This window comes from Alexandromys fortis, unplaced genomic scaffold (assembly GCF_014885135.2).
Source record: "Alexandromys fortis isolate MF-2015 unplaced genomic scaffold, M_Fortis_MF-2015_v1.1 scaffold_108, whole genome shotgun sequence".
In the NCBI taxonomy this organism is placed as follows: domain Eukaryota; kingdom Metazoa; phylum Chordata; class Mammalia; order Rodentia; family Cricetidae; genus Alexandromys; species Alexandromys fortis.
In genome coordinates this window covers 1,289,113-1,312,979 of record NW_026067994.1, presented here as the reverse complement: position 1 = coordinate 1,312,979, position 23,867 = coordinate 1,289,113, and the positions used below count along the sequence as shown (strand labels likewise).

The 23,867-nt window shown below is 44.4% G+C and overlaps 1 long non-coding RNA gene and 1 pseudogene across 1 annotated transcript; one reads left to right on the top strand and one right to left on the bottom strand.

Annotated features, from left to right (window-relative positions):
- Window positions 1-19,702: 19,702 nt before the first annotated feature.
- LOC126512334 (uncharacterized) lies at window positions 19,703-22,703 on the bottom strand. Its single transcript, XR_007595013.1, has 3 exons — window positions 22,515-22,703; window positions 20,747-20,799; window positions 19,703-20,027 (listed from the first exon to the last, which is right to left on the bottom strand). It is a non-coding gene; the product is annotated as an uncharacterized lncRNA (long non-coding RNA).
- A 91-nt stretch (window positions 22,704-22,794) lies between these two features.
- The window catches only part of LOC126512361 (sorcin-like), a 2,700-nt pseudogene continuing 1,627 nt past the window's right edge, over window positions 22,795-23,867 (top strand).

Here is a 23,867-nt window from a genome sequence, read left to right as displayed (position 1 = left end):
TTATTAATTGTTGTTACATATATAATAAAATATATAATATATTCCTAAACACATAACTACAAACTTCTCAGTATTTATAATGTTTGTCTGTGTATATTTTCAGGGCTGACTGATGTGGGATTCCCTGCTGCATGCTATGAATATGTTTATTAGCATGGGTTATTATAGAAGCTGTTTCAGCCAATGGCTTAAAAGAGTAAAATCAGGCAGGAAATCCTAACAGAGATCTAGAGAGAAAGTAGGCAGAGTCAGAGAAATGCCTACAGCTGACCATTTGGCATTGGTTAACAGATTGGTGTGTTCTTCCCTGGGTAAGACTATTTCTCCTGCTCTAGTTGCCTCTAGTTCTTTGTGTAGGCTTGAGGCCACTTGGGCTCTTCCCATCCTCTATATGTTATAATGTCTATTGTTGGTGTGTCTTTGTTCAGCTCATGTTTAAGCAGTCATGTTGATGAGATTTCATGAGCGTAGCTTTTGACGTCGTTAGGAGACTCAATTTCACAGCCAACTCCCCGATTCTCTGGCTCTCACAATCTTCCCATCACCACTTCCACAATGGTCCCTGAGCCTTAGGTATAGGGGTTGCGTTGTGGATGTAGCAGTTGGGACTGAGCCCCAGAACTCCGCAGTTTGATTGGCTGTGGTTTTCTGTTAAAAGTCTCCCTTCGTTGCAAAGAGAAATTTCCTTGGTGAGGGATGAGGACTCATTTTCTTATGGGGACAAGGACAAATATCTAGAACGTAGTTAGGGATTATACGGGTTTAGTAAAATGACAGCTGTAGTTTCTCCTCTGAGACCCATGGCTTCACTAGCCCTGGGCAGTTGCTTAGGTTTCCAGCACCAGGCATGGTTTTCCTCTTGTTAAGTAGGTCTTCAGTCCAATTAGATAGTTGTTGGTTACCAACATGCAGAGCCTAGAAACCAGAGACATATAAAAATGGGATCTTCTTTGCAAAAGGGCACCTGTGGTTAGTAATTGGTGAAATACTATACATTCGGAAATTTGCTAAAAGGTTGCGTGTCAAGTATTTTCATCTCTCTCTCTCACACACACACACACAGAGTAAGAATTACATTAATTGGCTAGAATGTAGCTAACATTTTATAATTCATACATATATCAAACTACCCCCAAGGGTACCATGAATATAAAAGATTCATTTGTTGTTTATTTTCCAATAACAATGAAAGGCAGGGGCAAAGTTGTCTGCCAAGGAAGCTGAGTTTCAGGTTGAAACACTTGACGCCCTTGAAACCTCTGTGGAACAGCTAAGGACAAAACATTTTTTCCTACATGATAGACCTTCAAATGTGCTGGGACAGCAACCAAGTCTTCTCTTACATCTCTTCTCCAGGAAAAATGAAGCAAGCTTCTATGATCCATGCCCTTGGATGAACTTTCACATCCTCATACATAGCTCGACTTCCAGAGGTGCCCAGACTGTACTGCATCTCAGGTTTGGGGCTGTCCACAGGGACTTTAGTGGGCAGCATTCCCTTCTTGATCTGAGTCCACAAAGAGGGGAAGTGTAGTAGATTGTGTCTTCCAAAGACACATGAAATGGATATCATCCATCTGCCCTTTGAGGTTCTTGTCATGCTCCCATGAAATGACCGAGTTCAATTCTCCCTCCCCTTGGGACTAGCAGAGCTTGTGCCTCTCTTGTAGTTGACAGAATACGAGGAGTACATATTATTTTAGAAGGCTAGGTACTAGGAGGGATGTGCTTGATTGCAGGAGCACTAAGCCGTCAAACAAAGTGTCTGCTGCCTTGGGGCCACTGTGCAGCAAGTAAGAAGCTCTGAGGCCGCATGCAAAGACAAAGATGTGCTTGGCCAGTTCCACTTAGTTCTTCTATTCCTCTGTTCCATTGTCAACCACTGTCCAGTTAGACAAAGATCTCAAGCCCAAATCACCTAGCCAGCCACTCCTCAACCTCCAAGTCCCAGAAACCATGACAGGTAATATTCTGGTTGTTGCTAATGAAGTGATTGTTGTTTGTAGCCACTAATGATTGGTAGTTTGTGAGTCATCCGTCAACCAAGTGGGTCTTAGCATTAATACTTAGTCTAAAGGGGATAAGGCTGCTAGATCTCTGAAAGAGAATTCTAGCATTGCTTATTTCTTTCTACTTGGAGAGTATAGTTAGCATCCATCTTTTTCAGAGTTATTGATAGAAACGGGACTGGTGGTCAGAGAGAGACAAATCAAAGCAAGAAACTGAAAACCAACCCAATGTTTTAAACTTAAATCTTTCAGTGTTATTCTGTATGCTTTCCATAAAGCAGCATAGCAGAAAGAGAGATTTGCATGGATTGAACTGTGTTTCCCTCACAATTCATGGTGAAGCCTTGACTAAGAATGAGACTATAGTGATGAGACCTTTAGGAGGTAATTGGGGTTAATGGGGTCATAAGGATGGAGTAGCATCTAGCAGTATTGTAGCCTTGTGAAAAGAGAAAGACTCTTTCCCCATCCGCTCTCTGTGTGTTTCATTATGACACAGTGGAGTCACCATGTCAAGACACAAGAGAGCAGAGCCTTCCCCAGCCAGGGGTGGCACCCTGACAATGGACGACCAGCCTCCAAAATGTACAAAATGCATTTATGTAGTTAAAGTGTACAAAATGCACTTATGTAGTTAAAGACAATTTAAGTGGTTATTATATATATATAATGCGTGTGTAAAAATAAAATATATACATGTATAATAATATGCATCTTAAGATGAATGAACATTAAGCAGGACCATGTTAGAGTCTAAAATCTTTAATGACAAAAGATTAAATAAGCATCTCTCATGTGAACTTATCCATACCTTTCCTATGTATTTACAATACTATTTGTAGGAAGTAATTGTTTTATCATACAATCAATCAGGATAGAACTGGCGTATAATTAAAATTAATTATAAATATAATCGCAGAAGCTTAGACGAGGCTTTAAAGTTCATCCAGCTAAGATTAACAGATCGAGGCCTGTTTTATAACCTTGTCCAAGTTGGTATGGCAACATGGCCAGCCTGCCTCCCCACAGATGACCCCAATTTGAAACGCTCGATATATTGTGTCACTGGAGACTGGTAAGGGTGCAGTGAAGTAGACGTGGGTGCACTTTTTCACAGGCTTGTAAACTGATACAACCTTTGTGGAAGGAGATTTTATTTCATTGCTCAGGGTACCGCCAAGGTTTATGTCCCTTAATCTACGCACAACAACTCAACATAATAACTCAACTGTGCTCTGATGCTGCTTGCAACAATATTCACCATATGGGAAAATGTGCAGTGGTGGGTAAGAGTAATGGGATGTGTTATTCACACACTGCTAGTCTATAAGGCATCACTGTGCAGATTATAACATAGGGATAGAAAGAAAATATATACGTCTCTTCAAAGATCCAAACAGCAATAACAGACTGTGGCATGGTCTTTTATCCATGGGTACCATACTTCTACTTGACAAAAGAATAACCCAAAATCAGTTGGGAAAATATGGCCACTGGAGGAGAGTCACATGGTCGTGAAGTCATGAAACTCCATTACACAACTCCAGTTGCTACAGAAACCTGCCTGCTGGTAACCTCCATCTACTCTGCACCAGGTCTGGAAAGTGAGGTAATCAGAACAAAAACTCCCGAAACTATGTTACATGTGCAAAATATTATGCTCTTAGTAGTTCTCAAATAATAAAGTGCAGCCATCATGGCCCCTCACCGTCATGCTTAATATCCCACATATATCAAATGATTCTGAAAACGGTCCCCACTCCAGCCCTCTGGGTGAAAGGTTCTCATTTGCTCTTTTTCATCTGGAATACAGCTTTGTGGTTTAGCCCTGGAAACACTGTCCAGTGCTTCTCACTACTTGAGTCTAAAATTGCCCCATAATTGAAGGCAAATGATTATTTTCTCTCTTTTCTTGCCGGTTTTTTTTTCTGGATTTTGTTTTTCACTGTGGACTGATATTTTTTCCTTGAGTTATAACAGGTGGAAGCCAAATGCACATATTGCCAAGTCAAATGCGGTCAGAACCAGCCAGGGTGGGAGGTGGGAAAAGCTTGATCTTTGGGATGACAACTATGTCATAGGATATTATCAGAATGATTCACATATATTTTGTATGGAAGCTGGAGCTGGAGGCAGTCAGCGGGGAGCAGAGCGAGGCTGCTTGTTCAGCCCTCCGCTTCCTGGGGACTGCGGGCTTAGTTCATGTTTGAAGTTCTTGATGCTTTGGACCATGACTCAACATGGGTGTATACTTTGGGTCCTGGAGCTCTCAGTTCTGGCCCTGCATCTATTTCAAAGCTATCTGTTAACAGATTTCTGATCATTCATTATGGAGAGTCTAAACTGTTGGCGTAACAGTACACATTTGAGGTAGCATATGCCATCAAATATGAGCCTTGTCAGTGGGACCAGGGTTTATCCCTAGTGCTTGAACTAGCTTTTTGGAGCCTATTCCCTATGGAGGGATACCATGCTTAGTCTAGATTTGGGGGAGGACTTTGGTCCTGCCTCAAAGTGATGTGCCAGACTTTGTTGGCTCCCCATGGGAAGGTAGGGGGAGCAGGAGCAGGGTAGGGAGAGGGAACTTGGATTGGTATGTAAAATGAAAAAAGATTGTTTAAAAAAATAAATAAAAAGGGAAAAAATATGAGCCTTGCTTTAGCAATTGCTTGTATCTAGAAACCCTAAAGGTATTCATTAGTTAAACTTTACGAGAGATTTCTGTGGTCTATTCTTTCACATCTCATTAAATTACACAAATGTAAAAAAATTTACACAAATGCATGGATTTGTCAAAAGTTAGTACATATACAACTGACTGAAATTTCATTTTTACAACAAAAATATGCTTTAAACAGTGAATTCTAGTTAACATGCATGCCGAATCTCTCAAAGAGAATTGTGCATACAGTTTAAATTTATATTAAAATATATCAAAAAAATAAGATGGACTAGTCACAGGGAGAATACTGAATAAACATATGACCCAACATTTACAGTAAAGTAGTCCGGTAGAATCTAAGTCGTAGTTGAATGAGGTGGGTGTCTGAGCCTGCTCACATAGGCTCCCAGCAGCTGATTTGGAATGGATCTTTCCTAAGCCATGTTGGAAGTTTGTAATTATTGACGGTGGGAACATGCATACCAAAGGAATTAGTGAACAACACAAGTGAGTGAGTTATGTTTTTGTCCACACTGCTGAACACAGCTGGGTGGGTGGGCAATTCGCCATAAACCTCTTCCCACTTCCCTGTATGTTTGCAAATTTTTATAATAAAATATTAGCAAAAATATTATTCTGAGTTTTTTCTTATTGCTGATAAAAAAAAATAGAGTTCCCTTCAGATTTTAGAGTTTGACTCTAACTGAGATTTAGTATGCCACCCCCCATAGCAGCAGATGGAGGGAAAATATTTGTCACAATATCATGTTTTCAAAAGGCTAGCAGAATGGGCAGTCCACTGGGGCAAAAGCAGACAGTGGGTGAGGCACCAGAAGTCCCCCTCCAAAGGGGAACTGAGGCTGTGTCTGAGAAGTAGCCTACTGTATGTGATAGACAAGGAAACTCCAAGGAGCGTGGCCCAACTCTGCAGGCTAGCTTCAGAATGACGTCTAGATGGGTCCCTGGCGTGTTGCTGGTTTTCTCCTGAGGATGGTTTTGGCTTGGCATCCTGAAAGCGTAAGCATTGACAACTTACACCTTTTGTAGCCTCAAGGTTCACAGGAGCCAATCACAGTAGAAGACGGGACTTAAAAATCACAGCAGCAGAGTTATAGGATTGGCTTCTCCCCTAGGGAGACTATATAGCCTATCTAGTCACAGGTTCTTAGACTCTATAATAGAGCCAAGTATGGCCTCCATCTCACGGGGATCATATAAACTCCAGTCAGCCAAAGACTCAGTGCAGGGGAGAAGGTGCACACAAAATCCTACCACTAACCCAGGAGCTACTGGCATTCAATTGCTGCTGCCGAAGAAGAGTAAATTTTCTTCAGAGATATTTACTGGCTAAGCATGACCCGGGAAAATCTTTTATCTTCTCTAGTCTTCATTTATCCTCTTCTGTAAAAGAAAAGTAGTAAGGTTCATACTTTGGAATTTTCATAAACATCTATATATGATAAGATCATATAGAATGCACCTTGAAATTATTATAATTATCCTCATCGTTATTGTTTGTGTTGCTCTAGTCTATTACAGTAGGGCAGGATGAAATCTCCATATCTAGCATGCACCAGAATAAATTATTAATTGGCAAAAATAAAAATTGGATTTCACGTGGGTTGCATGTTTGCTTCTTTCTCAAAGTTTTTTATTTGTATTGTGTGGTTCTTCCAGTTTCTGCAATGCACCATATCTATTCCAGAAATCACCGAAAGAACTGAACTAAAACCACGAATGTTTTCCCTTCTGAGATGATTTCCTGGGACTTGACTTTCCAGGGTAGAGGAAGGATACAAGAGACAATAGTGGGAAATGATCCCCTAAATTGAGTGAGGAAAAGTTGAATGCATTTAAACTCTTTCATCCTTTGACTAGGTGAAAGTCCAGAACTAGATAGGGAAGGGTGATTGTGAGCATATTTGTATATTTAGAGGTGTTGACCGAAGTTTCTGTCCCGCCCAGTCTCTCAATCATTCAGTCCCAAAGAAATACACAGAGGTCTACATTAATAATAAACCGGTTAGCCTAGGAGCTCAGGCTTCTTATTAATTAATTCTTACATCATACATTAACCCATTATTCTTGTCTATGTTAGCCATGTGGCTTGGTTCTTTCTTCATTGAGGCAGTCACATCTTGTTTACTCTGTGTCTGGGTGATGACTGCAGACTGAAACTTCCCTCTTCCCTGCCTCATTGCCCTGCCTATAATTCCTGCCTGGCTACTGGCCAATCAGTGTTTATTTAAAATACAAGTGACAGGGTACAGACCATTGTCCCACAGCATAGAGGCTGGTGTATTTTAGGACCTTTAATGGAACACAAGTAAGGGAACCATGATTTCTAAGGGAAGACCTGTTTCCATGGAAATCAAATATGCCAGGTTGCTGCTTCTGTACTATCCAATAAGATATTACACCTCTGTGTTTACTCTGTTGTTATTTTTATTTTTTCCAGTTAGTGGAAAATGAAGATTGTATAAATGGGAACGAGGATGGGAGACGGGAAAAGTGACCTGTCTTTCCTTGCTTTGGAAGTTTGGGGTGCCAGTCTCTGCTTTGTCAGTTTCAGCAGATGGAGCAAGAAAGTTGTTGAGTTTTTTTTCTTATTGCTTTTCTGATGATATGTTTTCTGTTCTTCCTTAACATTCTACCTTAGAAAGAAGTTGAGAATTCCTGTTACTCTGAGTTTGTCTTCAAAGTTAAGCTCTCTGATGTTGTATGACCCAGTTGCTGAGGGGAGGTATATACAGTCCACCTGCAATAGGACATCTGACCCCCCTCTAAAACATACCTCTCCATTTTCTGTTAATTCATCGAAAATAACCCTTCATTCAAGTCAGTTCAGCAAATGATTTTTTCTGTGTGAAGCCATGAATATTGGGAATGAAAACTCTGAGTCCCAGGGAACTAAGTCTGGTGGTAAAGACACAAAAACGCTCAACAAGACAGACAGAAGAAACACAAGGATGTTTGCTAGGGAAAGCTTAAAGGTGAGATCTAGTCTTTCTGGTTGGAAGAATTGTGGTTGCCATGGAGAACTGATGTGGGATTCCCCTCTGTATCCTGTGGATATGTTTTATTGTCATTGGTTAATAAAAAAGCTGCTTTGGCCTATGGCAGGGCAGAATATAGCAAGGTGGGAAATCCAAGCAGAGATAGAGGAGGAAAGAAGGTGGACTCAAAGAGACACCATGTAGCTGCTAAAGAAGAAAGATGCAGAAAGGGGTAAATTTAAGATATACGAGCTAGGTAGGAATATGCCTAAGCTGTTGGCCAAGCAATTCTGTGTGATTATTCCGGTCTAGAGGCGGGAAACCAAAGTGCAGTCGCCATTTACAGAGACCTAATTCCTGGGAAGGACCCTGAGTAAAGAATAAAAACTTGAGGAGTGAAATGTGGAAAGGAGGAGACAGAAAATGGAAGCAAGTGGTTCCCCTAAGATGAAAAGCATGAGCCCAGTCTTTGAAGCACAGATATATTGTACTTTTCAGATGCATCTGCCATCACTGGCCCCGGGAATTCTCAGGCTCTTAGCTAGAGCATGTCACCTGGTGAGCTATTAGCATAGAGACAGCCGGCCCCACACCGCAGATCCTGATTCAGGAAGCCAAGGTTAAGACCCAAGAATCTATATTTCTTACATATTCTATGGACCATATTTTCAAGACAAATGAGCTGAAAATGGTACATGGAACTCAAACAATGGAGGCTGCTATTTCATATGCTTAGAAATCTGAAGAGTAACTTGTAACTTGGAGGGACAAGTGGTGCGGCAGGAGGGGGGGTTGGTCTGAATTTGTTTCAACTATGGAACTGAGAATTGCACATCTCTCTGGGATCTTCTCCTTGGTCTATGGAGGAAATTAAAGACAGAGGTGACCTCACAGAAGCACAATTAATTTCCCTTTGTGACAAGTTGAGAATAAAAGGATACTTTAGTTTCTTCTTAAGAAACTGTGGAATTTGAGCAAGAGAAGTCAGAGGGGTGCAGTAACACATACCTACAATCCTAGTACTAGTAAGCATGAGGTGAAAAGACCACAGCCTAGGCTAGTGAGATCCTAGGAGGGAGAGTGGGAGAAAGAGAGAGTGAGAGACCCACTGATGTCACATGATACAGTGATGGGTTCTATGCTGGGGTTGTGTATTAGGAAATGGACTTAGAGACTATACTCATTGCATAAGAGATAGATAGATAGATAGATAGATAGATAGATAGATAGATAATAGATAGAGAGATAAATAGATGATTGATAGATAGATAGATAGATAGATAGATAGATAGATAGATGATAGATAGAGAGATGATAGATGATAGATAGATAGATAGATAGATAGATAGATAGATAGATAGATAGATAGAGATAGATAGATGATAGAGAGAGATAGATAATAGAGAGATAGATAGATGATAGATAGATAGATAGATAGATAGATAGATAGAGACATGCCATATAATATTCAGAATAAATTTTAAGTTTTTTATTACCCACGATGTATTTATTGTATTAACAGTCTTAAAAAAGAAACTGTAGAATTTGAGACTCTCTAGGAGAAAAAAACATGTTTAAAAAGAATGGAGGAAAGCATGACTCTGGCCATTGAGACGAACTTCAGGTACCCAGGGAACAAATGTATAGAAATAACCAACTGGTTCCTAGACACACTGGCTCAAACTCTGTGCAGGGGCTGAAGGTAAAATTTGGTGTACAAACAAAGTACAGCTAAAAACAGAACCTAAGGAGAAGCAAGAAGGTAAAGTAGAGTGTTGGCGTAGACTACAGGAAGGCAGAGGTGAGGTAGGGTTCTGTCCGAGTGAAGTCTGGGAAGCCAGAACAGACTTCAGAGAGGAGTGTGATCCTCCAGAGGATGCAGACCAATAACTTAGACAAATGGAGCACCTACTATCTTTGGCAAATCACTGTCGCTACAATAAAGCACCTGAGAAGAAATAGTTCATCATGTTTATTTTACTCACAGTTCTATAAGTGCAAGAACATAGTACAGACCTCAGGCGATGATGACCTTTGACCTTCATCATGACATAAGTAGGGTACCATACGATGAGACGTCCAGTGTCCCAGCTCAGTGCTCTCTTCCTCTTCTTACAAAGCCACAAAGGCCAAGTGGAAGCCCTAGTCTCACAACCTGATTTCATCCTAATTATCATCCAAAGACCCCCAACTCTAAATACCATTGACACGTGAATTTATGGAATGAGTTTCTAACACAGGGCTTTTGGGGAACGTATTCACACTGTAGTTTCCATTTTTCTCTATGTTGAAGGAAGAGCCATAATTAAGAGAGAAATGGAACCATGGAGCTGGCAGGTGGCCTAGAGCTCGGTGTGGCTTAGGAAAATGCCTAGTATATGTTATTATGTCTATAAAGAAAAAGACAAGGGTACTATGGAGGGAATGCTAGGCAAGATGCCCAGTCTCTATGGAAGTGCCACTTGACTGGGACCTGAATGACAAGGTAGACCGAAGAAAGCAGAGACGGGTATTTGCGCCATGGTTCCACCAGGAGACATGATTGGGAGAGAGCTTGGGAAGCGTGATTAAGACTGGAAAGGCTGGCCAGGGCTCTTACTCCAAACCTTGTTAAAAATCCCTCTAGCTAGGCCTACTGGCACAGATGTGTAATCCTAGCTACTCAGGAAATTGAGACAAAAATATTACAAGTTCAAGGCCAACTTGGGTAACTTAGCAAGACCCTGTCCTCAAATAAAAAGTTGAAAAAAGAGGAGGAGAAGGTGCTGGGAATATATATCTGAACAGCAGAGAATTTGTGCAACTGCTTAAGGCCCTAGGTTCACTTCCTATTATAGCAAAAACATAAAAAAATAAAATCCTCATAGAATGGTCTGCTTTGTGGAGTCACAAACTATGCAAATCCCTCAGCCGTTTTGCTCCTCATCAGTGCCAACTCGTCGAACAAAACCAAAGAGTTGGAGTTAGCGGTATACCTCCTCTACCAAATGCTATGGTTGGAATCCTATGTCATTCCAGCATAGCCTGGAAGGACTGAGGCCTGCCATGATTGAGGATAGATATTGTATGTATATGCTTCTGTGCCTGGGGTTCAGAAAGCAATTTTCAGGGAGGATTTCTAAAGCTGTTTTGAGCATTATGTAGCCCCTTGAGGTGATGGATTCATTCCAAACACATAACAGAATTTCCTAAGGGAAGCTCACAGCCGCAATACCTTCATTGTCCCCCTCCTACATATCTGTCACTTCTGGGGTCTTCGGGGCATGTAAAGGTGCGTAAGGCCTGAGATTCTGCTCTCATTAAGTCTCCTGCAAAATTGATCCTGCTGGAGGGAAACACTTGGCAGTCTCTCTTTTGTGTTATTAAAGCTTCTCCACACAGCCAGGCTCACAGCTTTACCTGGCTGCATAGGTTTAATAAAGCAATAAAGTGTTTGGGAGTCAAACAGACCAGAATCCAAGTCCTACCCTTTTCCCTAGCCATCTATGTGACCTTAGGCTAACAGTTTAACCTCCCTGGGGCTCTTTTCTGTGGCGACAATGATAATATCTACGTCGCTATGGAGACGACATGAGTTATACACAGTAGCACTTCCATCGCCATCCCAACTGTTCAAACTGGGGTCCCTGCAAAACACAACAGAAGGTCAGCAGATCTTGAGGAACTAGTTAAACCCTCCTGGTTCGGCTCCTGAATGTGGCTGCTACACCTTCCAAACTGCCAGTCACCTCTACTGCTTACAGAACCCTCTCATGTGTGGGGTTACTCTCATCTCTCCTGTGGTCACCCACCTTGCAGACGCTGACATGCAGTGCTATTTTACAAGCCGCCTGTGCAGGTGCAGGCTGCCTAAGGCCAGAAAATCGCCCTAGGCTCGCCCCTTTCCTGAGTGGCAGATTGCTACACCTTCACCTCAGCTAGGCTATCCCTTCAGACCTTTTCACACTCCAGGCGTGTCAGGGCTTAAGGTCAGATCTCAGTGCCTTAAGAACCACCTTTGTTTGCTTTCCATCCCACCTGGCAGTTCCACAAGGCTCCAAGGGCTAATGTTTCAGGAAAGCCCTGAGGATACAGCTCTAGATTCCCAGGACTGCATTAAAGACTTGAACAAAGGTGCCAAGCTGGTTGGATGACTGCAGCCCAGTCAGGGGTGGAAAGAAGCGGAGTTGCGCTCGCTGTACAAGTATTTCCATTCAGCCTGGGTCTCTGGCTCCGAAGCTGACAACTCTGGCCTCTGGAACAACCTGGCAAATGGAAAACTGAAGGGATTTTTTCAGGTCCCATGCTTGTATCCATACTTTAAATACCGCCTGCTTGCCCATGCACAGAAGGGACTCCCAGTTGTCCCAGAATCTGACTGCAGGGCAAGAGGAAACCCTTTCTCTGCCGAGCTGGGAAGCCAGCTGGAGCTGACTTACTGAGTCCCAGGAAAGAGGTGCCTGGTAAGGGAAAGAGACAGTACAGTCTCAGAGAGAGGGAGGCCCAAGGTCATTTTCAAAGAGGCCAAATCTTGTACACACAATACAGCTAGGAGTCTGGGAACAGTGGGGCTGCTTACTCAGAGACGCCTCATCAGTGACTTCATTATTGTACAAACATTAGAGAGTATACCAGATCTAAATGGTAGCGCCTGGTACATACCTCGGCTTTCTGGTATGTTCTACCGTATGATTAATCCATTATTGATTGAAAAGCCATTATTGCAAAATACAACTTTTAGAAGTGAACCCATGTCATCGATTTTATCTGATGCATAAACGAGAGAAACAGTAAAATGTTAGAGTTGCTTCTGAAGAAAATTCGAAAAGTTAGGACAAGATCACAGATCAAAATCTAAACTGGCTAATGTCGTCCAGGGTCATATACCATTAACTCTGAGGCTTCTTTTCCCACAAGACAGAAATTATTTATATCTCTACAGGACAAGGAAATCTACAAGCTGTCCCCTATCCCTCGCATAACTATAAACTAGGCAAGGCAGCAGAAAACCCACCAAAGGAGCAAGCAGGCACCAACTTAAAGGACACCCAGGTCTCACATGCCCAGGGCCGACACTGAGTAATTTTTCTCCAGCCTGCTCCAACCCCTGGCTGGCTGGTTCAGGTCCTTTTTTGTCCCTTTGCTCAGCTGAGACAATTCAAGGACCTTTTTAGCCTGTTTCTCTCTAGTAATCTGCAGTCCAGATCACATTAATAGCTAACTTGGGAACCCTTCATAGCCACCTTGCCTTCATCCCATGGGATGCAGGTATGGGAATCTGAGGATGCTCTGTTGGCTTGTGAATCACTGCTAAGCAACAGAAACTTCAAAGGTTGTACCGTGGGCTGTTCCTCTTCTGCAGATTGTCTAGTCTGGGATTTGGGCAAAGGGGGGAAACGGTTTGAACCGTAAAGCCAGAGCTGGACAAAACTGGCCACTGAAAGCCACAGTGAAACGCAAGCCGCAGAACACTTAGGTGTCTTTGCTTTTGAAAACTTGGTCTTAATATGGAAACAGCGGCACTGACTGGCAGTCTCATTAACTTGTGTGTCACGGTTCCCTGTGCGTCTGTTCTGAACCTCTGCTCCCAAATGGCATACAGGCACATACAATGTGCGCAAGGGCACATACAATGTGTGTAACTCCCATCCTTCTGAAGATTATCTAGAAAATGGCTGACTCTCCCTTCCATAATTCATACTCTTCAAAGTTCTCAAGGAAGACACTCTCAGTTCTTAAACCTTTAGGTGTTCTCCAAGACCCCATGCAGCCTTGGGGCTCTAGCACCTGGCATTACAGCCTGCGTGACTCTGTAGCCTCCTAATTGCTATCCACGCCCCCCCCCATGTCTATTCTCTTCTATACATCAGAAGGCATTTTAAACTCATAAATCAGATCATCTCCCCACTGCCCTTTCTACCTCCTATAACCCAATCTCTTCTTCTCCACTGTCAGTTTCCTTGGATTCCTGAGCCTGGACCAAATTTCTTCCTGACTTAGGGCCTTTGCATGTGCTATTTCATGCCCCATTTCTCTCAAGGTATTCCTTTATCCTTCAGTTGTCATTCCAAATGTGTCATCTACCACTTCCAAATCACAATGTTTCTCTCACGGCCCCAATCAGGAAATTAAACATACAGAATCATTTTGTGGGACTCCTAATAGTGGAAGTGGAGGTATCTCTGGGTTTTTTTTGCCTGCTCTTGGGTCCCTTTTCCTCCTACCGGGTTGTCTTGTCCAGCCTTGATTGATTCGAGGTTTTATGCCCAGTCTTGTTACATCTTGTTATGCTGTGTTTGGTTGATATCTCTGGGAGGCCTGCTCTTTTCTGAAAGGAAATGGAGGAGGAGTAGATGTGGTGTGTGACTAGGAGGAGTGGAGGAAAGGAGGCTGTGGTCAGGATATAGTGTATGAGAGACCAATTTTAACAAGTGCAGAAGTAAACTTACTAAGTTTAGAAGTTTCAAGTAATCTTTGGGGCAGCCACTCCCATCTCTCTTGCTAGTGATAGCTCCCAGAGCCTAGCATGGTACTGGCCCTAAAGATTTATGGGCTAAATCCCACTACACGCAAATTAGGAGCCAGGATGTTTCTGGGTGGAGAGGCTAGAAGCATCCTGCTGAGATGTGGCAGCTGAGATGAGGCAAACTCTCCTGGAAGGTGGTTGGGGTGGGGGAGGCGGGCAGACGTGCAAATCTTGCGTGGCAGATTCCCTGTCTCTGGAAAGATACTCAGGAAACCTGAGCTTACTTCTGCCTGCTCCAGCCCGGTTTGGGAGAAAGTGACTTTGCTCCTGCTCCACGAAGATCCTTCCAGGTGAAGCCAGGAATTTATCATCCTTGCATTTTTCTGTCTGTTTCTACTCTTTAATTCCATATATATAATGAGAGTTCTGGAATAGATCTCTGAATTCCCTTCAGGGCCCGTATTTGATGGTTTTAAGTGGAAATGGGTTCCACCTGGAATCAAGGCATGCTCAGGTCAAGCCTTTAAAAACAACCTACTCAAGCTTAGCTGGGCCATCACCAGGAGGCTGCAGGGTCTCCTTCCCAGTGGGCGGCCCAGGTAATGAGGCTCTTGCTCACCTGCCTGATGAGTAAGAAATAGCAAGAGGATTATGAAGCCCACATCCAGTCTCCTCCAGGCCAAGCCCTGGAGGGTCCCTGGTGTGGAGTTCTCTCTCTGGAATGTCTCCGCTATGATCAATGAGAGTATTAAAGGGCGTTTTAAAACTGGGCAAAGAGAAATGTTCTCCGCACGAGTTTTTAAAGCGCATGCTTGAGACGATGGGTTGTTAAGCACACTCACCTGGGGAGCCTGTTCAAAGTGTCACCTCTGGCTCTCTTCCAGACCTCTGCCTTGGGAATCTGGGCAGCCCCTGAGAATGCATCTTGACAGGCTCCCAGTGATCCTGGTGCAGATCGGAGGTGAGAAGAAACACGTGCTGGCGTGAAGGAGCCTGCACTCTGCGGGGACAGGGCTTAGCCGGATGCCAGAGCCTTCCCTTCACCAGCTTCTTGAGGCCGTGAGAGACATCGGAGAATCTGCACAGGCTCTTCACCTGTCGGCCTCCAGCCTCTGAGATCCACATGCAGCCAGTCATTGGATGGGCCCGACGACAACATGCCAAACAGCTGTACACAACTCAGACGGAATGCACAGACACAACTTCCAGAAGGAAACCTTGGACTTTAAATCAGTGAGCATGTGAATGCATTGGCTCAGGCTGTCCATCTTCCACAAAGTGAAAGGTAAGTTTGACTGTTCCCTGCTCCCCTGTTGGATTGTTCAAAGAATTTAAGGAACAGCAAGTTTAATTCCGCTTGGAAGCATGCATTCTTCTGATCTGCTGAGAATTGCCTGCTGAGCCACTCCCATGGCCTAGGGGGGCATTGGCAGGAATCTCAAAGATTTTAAGTCACAAACCATCAAAACCAAAACTTTGCTGTGCATTTCTCTTTGATGTTGGCCAGTTTGACACACATATAGAGATTCTTCGAAGTCACATGTTCTGAGAGCATCCCACTTCTTCTCACTGTCCACATGACCACCAACCTCCTGAGAAACTTACCCTAGAGGAAGAGGGTAGAGGAATGGGACAGAATTCACACACAGCAATATGGATCCAAGAGCTGATCTACCTGCAGTGCAACTCTCTTACCACACAGAGATCCCATGCTCTAGGGCTCACTCACCTGTGGAGACCCATCTATGGCAGATAGGGTGTGTCCACAGAACACCTGTAAGGTCACGTGTCCACCAAGGACCTGTGAAGCAGAGATCAGGGCTTTGGGATTCTGTCCTCATGCTATGCCCCCTCTCTGTATTGCAGTTGTGAGTAAAGTGAACTAAGCGTGTAAGGTGGAGATGAAAGAGAGTAACGAGAAGAGGGGAAGGAAGCCACTCATCCTTCCCATCATGGCCCTTATACACAGCAGGACCTTGGGAAGCAGCCAACAGCATGAGTCCAGCATCTTTATTGACTCACAAAGCACAGTTCTTGGGCACTAGGCCCAGGCAGCTCTGGAGTCTCAAAACTGCAAGAGTCCAATAGAAAGGTACCAATGGTCTTAAATCACAGGGATGTCAGCACCCTGGGGCATAGGATGCACCTACCCAAGCTTCAAGGACAAGGTCTTTACACTTCAGGGAGGGAACAAGAAAGACGTGCTACTGAGATGACTCGTGGTTGTTGATGAAGGAAGGAATATTCTAGAGTCAGCACGCTCTGGTCCCCAGGGAAACTGTTGAGAGCAATAAAGACAATGACTCTGTTGAAGCCAAGAAGAGGTAAGCAGAGTCTCCTCACTTGGGCTGTAGACATGTTGAAAAGGCAATCCTGGAATCCACTCACTGAGTCCCAGAAGCCCTTGCTACACATACGTGAGCCAAAATAACTAGAATTCTAGAGTCAGAAGAAACCTAAGTATGGAAACCCAAGAGTATGGTGCCCAAAGGAAGAGGACTTGGTTATGCTAGACTGGGGAGGCAGAGCCCATAAATACCACCAGCTCCGGTTAGTCCCATCGCTGTTAACCATGCATGGACTCCAGGCCAAGTTTGCCCAAGATAATGACTTTTCAATATAAGTCTGAAATTGGGAATTTTATGAGAAATTTAACTATTCCTAGAGGTTGGCAATTATCTCAGTATTATTTAAACACTGTTTTAGGCAGACAAAACCCTTCTAGAAAGATCACACCTATGAGCATGCACCTCGTGGATTCTGATATCTCAGCTTTTTCATAACCAATCACACCATAATTAATATTAACTAATTGCTGCCCTTATTTGCCCGCATAGCTGATGAAACCATGTTTATAGGTAATTCTTCCAATCCTGCATAGCTCTACAACCGAGCAAGCAAAGATCCAAATACAGGTCTCCCTGCTGTCAGATGCTTTGAGAGCTTCAGTTGCAGAAACACACAACTGATGACCTCAAGCATGTCCTTTGCACGGGGTGACCCGATGGCAGTGACAACTGTGTTTCAACTGCTTAGTGTTTGTAGGAAGACGAGCCCTGGAGCAAGAGCCTTTCAAAGCAGAAATTACTGTCTTGCCCAAGGACAATAGCAGGAGATTAATAATAGAAATATTCTTCCATTCTACACAGTGTAAAGAAAAATCCCTTAGTACTCAAAGGTGGTTTGTGGATCCATAGCATTAGCAACATCTAGGGGCACACTAGAAAGGCAGGGGCTTGGAGCTGGGAAAGTCGCTTATAGGGTAAGAGTTCTTACACAAGCATGAGGACCTGAGTTCAATACCCGTACCTACATAAAAAGCTAAGAATGCCCACAAATAACCCGTGGTGGGGCAGAGGCATGAGAATGACTAGGATTTGCCAGTCACCCTTGTAATTGAAACAGCATGGTCAATATTCTGGTATGGCCTCTTCCCCTTTACTTTAATCCCTTACTGGGCATGGCATACAGTTATCTGAGCCCTGTCAACCCAATTTATAAGAACAAACAGGACCCGCTCCTAAAACCTTTACGTTATACAGTAGTCTGAGGCCTCCAGGCCTGTGGCACACCCTTGTGTGAAAAGTCAGAACAGCCACAGCAAGCTTCCCAGACATGCTTACGATGTGCGGATAAAAGTGATGCTTCCACTTGCAAAGTACATTCATCAGACAGGCAGAAAACGGTGGGTATGGGCGCGTTGATTCTAAACCTTATTTGCCTGCAATGAGAGGGCAGGGTTCTCTGTCAGGTGGAAGCCTCAGGACAGAAACCCTCGGCAATCACTGCGGTGTCGACTTGAGCCCAGGTGCTGGCCTTGTTACCCTGCTCTGACTGTGGCTGGACTATCAGGCAGGACTTCTAGACTTCTGCATTGCAGCTCTTCCATCCTGCGACTCTCGGCTTATTAACTTCTTGTCACTTCGTCTTTGGTTTTGCATCTGTCAGGATATATCTTTTCTTGTTGCCTTTTGACTCTTCTTTGTTGTAGAAGCACAGGAAAGATCATCACTATTTCCGCCATGTTACCCCAGAAGCCCTTCCTGAGACTGTTTCATGGCGCATAAGTCTTGCAGAAAATGGGACAAGCTCATCTTTCACTCTTCTGCCATCTCTGGGTACCAGGAGGAGAAAGACCACAGTATTGCCCCATCAATACATGCACATGATTGCCACCCAACATCCCTTCCCACCTATCTTGCTTATAGGGTGGCTCTGCCTGCCCCAAAGACAGCCACATTCCTTAAGCACATAGGTCACCTTCAAGTCCCTCCCCCAGCGTCACCTGCTTCTTGGAGACCCCAATAAGTCAAGGAAAAATTAAGTCAAACTTCCCAGTGCCTTCTCCTCCCAAAGCCCCTCACCGCACACACGTGCAGCCAGAAAGCCCATTCTGGCTCTAACCCATCACAGACCTTTCCATTCCAGGGAAACTGTGATGTTGCCATGGAAACAACCAGTGAGGTGTTTCTCTGGCTCAGTCCCAGACTGAGGACCCACAGCCCACACTGCAAAATATTCACTGGTTGGTATGCAAGGAGCCTCCTAACATCCCTCTCCAACCCAGGGCTGCCTCCCTGCCTCAGTGGGACTGTTAGAGACAGAGTGTATGTTTGTGTATACATACATATATGCGTGTTTGTGTGTGAGAGACAGGTCTGAAGTTTTTCTCTTTAGCCCAACCCCTCCCGACACACAAAAGACACATTCTTGAAAAGGAAAAAAAAATGTATTTTCCCCCCTGCATTCCAGCTGCCTGAGCTAAGCGGAGGAATGAACGGTTTGGGGAAAGTCTCACACAGGAATACATTTACAAGGGACAGCTGAGTGGATAAATTCGGTCTCCTGAGAGCGGCATTACGAGGCCTTTGGCAGGAGGCTGGCCCCTTATGCAGAACAGTCTAAAAAGGAAAGCAGGGTAAGGGGGAGCTCTCAAAAGCACCCAAAATACCACTTTGGGGGTTCCTTGGAGTTCTCTCTGGCTGCTAGCGTGTAAAGACAGGAGGAGGCCCATTAACAAAAGCAAATAAACCTTTTCTAGATGGCTGCCCACACCCCACTGGGGTTTGCCTAGGTGCCTTAGTCATTACGATGAGTGCTTTTCCTAACGTCACCTGATGCCCACATCCACCAGAACAAAAGCGATTTCGACCCAGTGGCGATTTAGCAAACAGCTCGTGCTGTCTGTTGATGTCTCCTTCAGATGAAGAGTAAAGTGGTCAAGACACATCGGACAGCGTAAGGTTGGGCACAGAACCAAGCGCCACTGCTTGGGGACACACTGCAGAAAGAGGAGACAGCGCTGCCCAGGAAGTGCTACCAGGGCTGGAAGATTCTGGCTCAGGGCATGCGGGATCGGTTTCTCTTGGTTCCCATGGTTTTTTCTTGCAGTGATTGAGAGCGCGCTAAGCGGCTAAGACAGCGTACTTTGGGGCCACTGCCCCCCCCCCCAGTGTTCAACTCTCGTTTCTCCCTCCTGCCTCTTCCTCACTCACGGCAGAGCTACCAGTAGCTGGAATCAGAAGAATCCTTTTGCTTATTTGAAGTTCTGAAACTCATTAACCCGTATCCTCGTTATTTCTCTAGAAATCAAATTTTAGTACTTCTGCAGCTGGTAAAGACCCTGTTGGTCTTTATGACAGCTTTTCCCAGGCTCTTTAACCCCAGCCTGGGACTTGAAGTCCAGCCAGACAGGCTCCTCTGGGAGAAGTGAGCTGTCGTTTGTGGGCCACCAAACATGTCCACATCTCAGGCTATGTGCTGTGCTGAGTTAGTTACACTGACCCTTTGCTACCAATGTTCATACTTCTGAAGTCATCATGGATAACTGAGTAGCAAGGCTTTCCAATTCCATCCCATGTGGAGACGAAGACACCAGTGAGGAGACCGCTTCCTGATGCCGAGAGGTTCAAGTCCTGTTAACCAGATATGATTGCTAGTTACCAGGTACTCACTGCATTCCTGGCTCTACTATTTTTACCAAGTAATTCCCTGTGCTGGACACTTACTTGCATTTTATATGGTAATCAAACACAGGGGAAGAACCAAATGATTCGCCCAAAGGAAAATATTCGATCTACTAATACTCAGCCGTGCTCTGGGGACATTGGCCTCTCAGAGCTTCGGTTTCCTCATTTGAAAAGCAGATAATATGTGGCCTTCAAATTGCTGTGAAGATTCAGTGAAATGGGATTTGCGAAGTTCTCAACTCAAAACCCAGCTTAACCTGCCAATCACGAGCGGTGGGACTGTCCTCCTTAAAGGGGCGGAAGAGAGCCTCTCTCTGTAGCCCATCCTCGTCAGCAAGCCTCAAGAGCAGCTTCCCACCCTTCTGCCTTGCTCAGAACAGGGCTTGCAAGAAAGCAAGTGACTGAGATGGTTGCTCGTGTCCTCCAGACCCCACCCCGAGGCTGTCCCTCCAGGAGCCATCCAGCCCTCTAGACGCCGAGATTGTCCCTCCAGGAACCCTTCAGCTGTAATCCTGACACATTTTCTTCCAGGTGACAGGACATTCCAGCTGTCTGTCCCTCATCTCTCATCTACTTAGCATCCTTAAAAGCCAAAAAGTTACAATGGACTCAAGAAAGAAAGAAAAAAAGGACATGAAATCCAAGTGTGCCTGTTTAAAATTTACCTCCTTGAGCTTCTGTCCTTGAAAGGCCACTTTCTCGGCCTCCGTTTATTCTCCTATAAAACAGACAGATAATAGTTTTAGCAATGCTGAGTGAGAAACAAAGGAAAAACTAGGACGTATGTAATTCCTAAAATACTCACTGTTGTTGATATTATCTCCCTATGGATATAAGCAAGTGTGTCATGATTACCAAACTGCGTAAGTGTAAAGCATGACAAGGTGGACTCCCATTTTATCAGACATCACACGCACTACTTCTGCCACTGTGCAAAAAAAATGCACAGAGTTTGGCCCCACTTAAACTTGGCAATATTTACAACCCATGACCAGAGTCCACAACCTGCAGGAGAATGTGATCCGAATTGCCTGCGATGCTTCAGTTTTAGAGTCACAGGCTGGGGTACCTGATAGAAGGACTAGTGTTAGGCATCCTCCCTCCATCAGGCAAATAGCAGTCCTGACAATCCTTTTGGAGAGGTACCAGCATGAGTAATTAGGTGGAAGAGAAACTTGAGTGGGGGCTAGCTGCTCTTGGCACTCCCTGGCTGTACCATGCCCTACCAACATGCGTTTCATAAGCACTTACTGGTGAATGGACAATAACTACTTCAGCAAGCCTAAATTAAATGTGTATTCGAGAGAGTTAAGCAATCCTGCAAAGAGAATGCAGTAATATTTTCTATTGTGTGTGTTATTTCTTTAGAAACATCAGGGCTCCTTTCCATCCAGGAAATTTTGGCTTTCAGAAGTACTCAAAATTGAAGCAAGAGATTAATCCAAGGAGAAAATGATGACCTTTCTGAAGGGCGTGGGTAATGCCCACAGAATAATGATGGCTAGAAATCCCATTTCAAAGTGAGCCAAAGGAAAAGGACGTCATTGGGAGGCTCTGATCCAGCCAGCAGAGTGATCACTGGCGTGTGTAGGAGCCCACAACTGCGCAAGGGGACCTCTCCTTTGCTTCTATGGACAATTGTCTGAGGCAGTTACTGTTTTATTACTTACAGAAGGGGAAACTGGTGTGTGTTCAGAGAGACTAAACAATGTGCCCAGCGTTGCACAGCTGGCCTCTGGCGAGATTAAGATGCCAAGCAGGTTGGAGTGGCTCGCCTAAGCCTCAAGACAAAACTGAGCCGAGCTACTCTAGGAACATCAGTCTAGAGTGTCTATCCTTGTTTTCACGGTGTGGTAGGAAGTGGTGTGTGCCCTCCCATACGTCTCCCAACCACCATTTCTCCTTTCATTACACACAAAAGTTAGCCGGACATGTTTCACTCGGAATAAGAACACACTTTCCAGGTCCTCTGCGGCTGCTTGTAGCCAGATACCCAAATATTAGTCCATGGGATAGGCACTGAAGCAAAGTGTTCAATTTCTAGGAAATGTTCTAAAAGAGAAAACTTGTTTCTTTCTTCCTTCCTCTCTTTTTCTAGTTGGCTGGAATGTATATTTGACCACACACACACACACACACGAGTCACCTTTCTGAACTACAAGAAGGAGATATTGAGGATGACAGAGGTATTCTATAGGAATGTACTCACTGATGAGTTGTGATGCCATCATCACAACCTTGGTCTCCTTCTCCAACACTTTACAGGAGAGACAAATAAACCTTTACTTAAACACTGTTATCTGAGGGTTTCTGTTGCTCCTCTGGATAGAATTCTACTGCCCAAGGCACCTCTACCCTTTGTCCTCAGCTCTCCTACTTTCATGCATCTTCAACTTTCTCTCACACCCCAATGGATTCAGTTTGCACACATACCAGATTAATGACAGATCTCCAAACATCAGGAGGACCATCCACAACCTCAGAGAAGGCAAGTGTGGGCTGAAGTTGGAACCACCGTTCTAGAATCAATGTTCTCAGACCCAACTTCCAGAGAGGGCGCAGCTCAACCCCAGTTCCCCCTGCCCAGTCCTCCTCCCTGTCCATCTATGAAGCAAGACCTAAGTCTTGCCAACAATATCGCCTTTCCAAGAAAGAAAGTCCAAGTCACCCTGCTCCCCTGGCTCCTCTCCTGCCATCCTTCTCATAAGGCCCGATGTACGTGATGTGGTGCTCAGGGAACATCCAGTCCCACCCAAAAGTGCGAGATTCCAGGAAGGGCCAAGCCAGACTGCGCTGGACTCTCCCCTCCTTTGTGTCATCGTTGCTTATCTTCCAGGACAAGTCCGATTGAGCCTGGCTGCAAAGAGAAGTGACTCTTGCTCTTCCCATGGAAATGTTTTAGTGAATCCCACAGTAGATGGAACCTAAGAGTCCCTTGATCATTGCATCCTGGAGCTGGAGAAAGCAGAGGTCAGAGTGTCAAAAAAAAAAAAAAAAAAAAAAAAAAAGAATGATGATGATCTTAAAACTGAAGGAAGCCAGCCAGCCAAGGCCACGCAATTGCTATTAAATGACAAAGACAACTGGAAACCACAACAGCACAGTTAGGCAGCTCTTCTGATATGCCCAGCACTGGTGAAGTCACGTGCATTAGGTTATTGCATTCCCCAGCACCTGTGAGACAGTCTCAAAGACACAGTTCTGCTCGCTTCGCAAGCTGCTGTGTGCTGAGTCAGGGTTCAAGTCCAAGGCTATTTGTTGCTTGAACCCGGTCTGTGCTCATTTACAGGACTGTGTTACCAACTCGCTACTTGCCAAAGCAAGACAGTGTCAGGTTTCTCTCTCACACAACTAAGCCAATCTAGGCCCTTTGGAACCCCAGACAGGTCATCAGTCTCATTCACATGGTCCTGCCTTGGGAGCTTCCCGGGGGCCTTGATGCTTGCAGGATGGGAATCTAACATCTGAATCTAGAAGAAAACTGAGCATCACTTTTATCCACGGGCACCGAACTGAGCAACCACTTCCAAGGTTCCCACTAAGGCTCAGTGTGTAGTCCCTCTCGGGTTTACTCAGTCACTCAAGTATTTATTGAGTCAAATAAAAGTATACCTAGTTCAGAGATAAAATATTAAGAAGAATTTCAAACTGGGCTTCATGGGGGACGTGTGTAATCCCAGCTAAGCCCGAAGAACTTGTTATTGAGAGGTTGAGATGGGAGAATTACATGAATATAAAGCAGTCTGGGCTACACAACAAGAATCTGTTAAGAAACAGAGAGAGAGA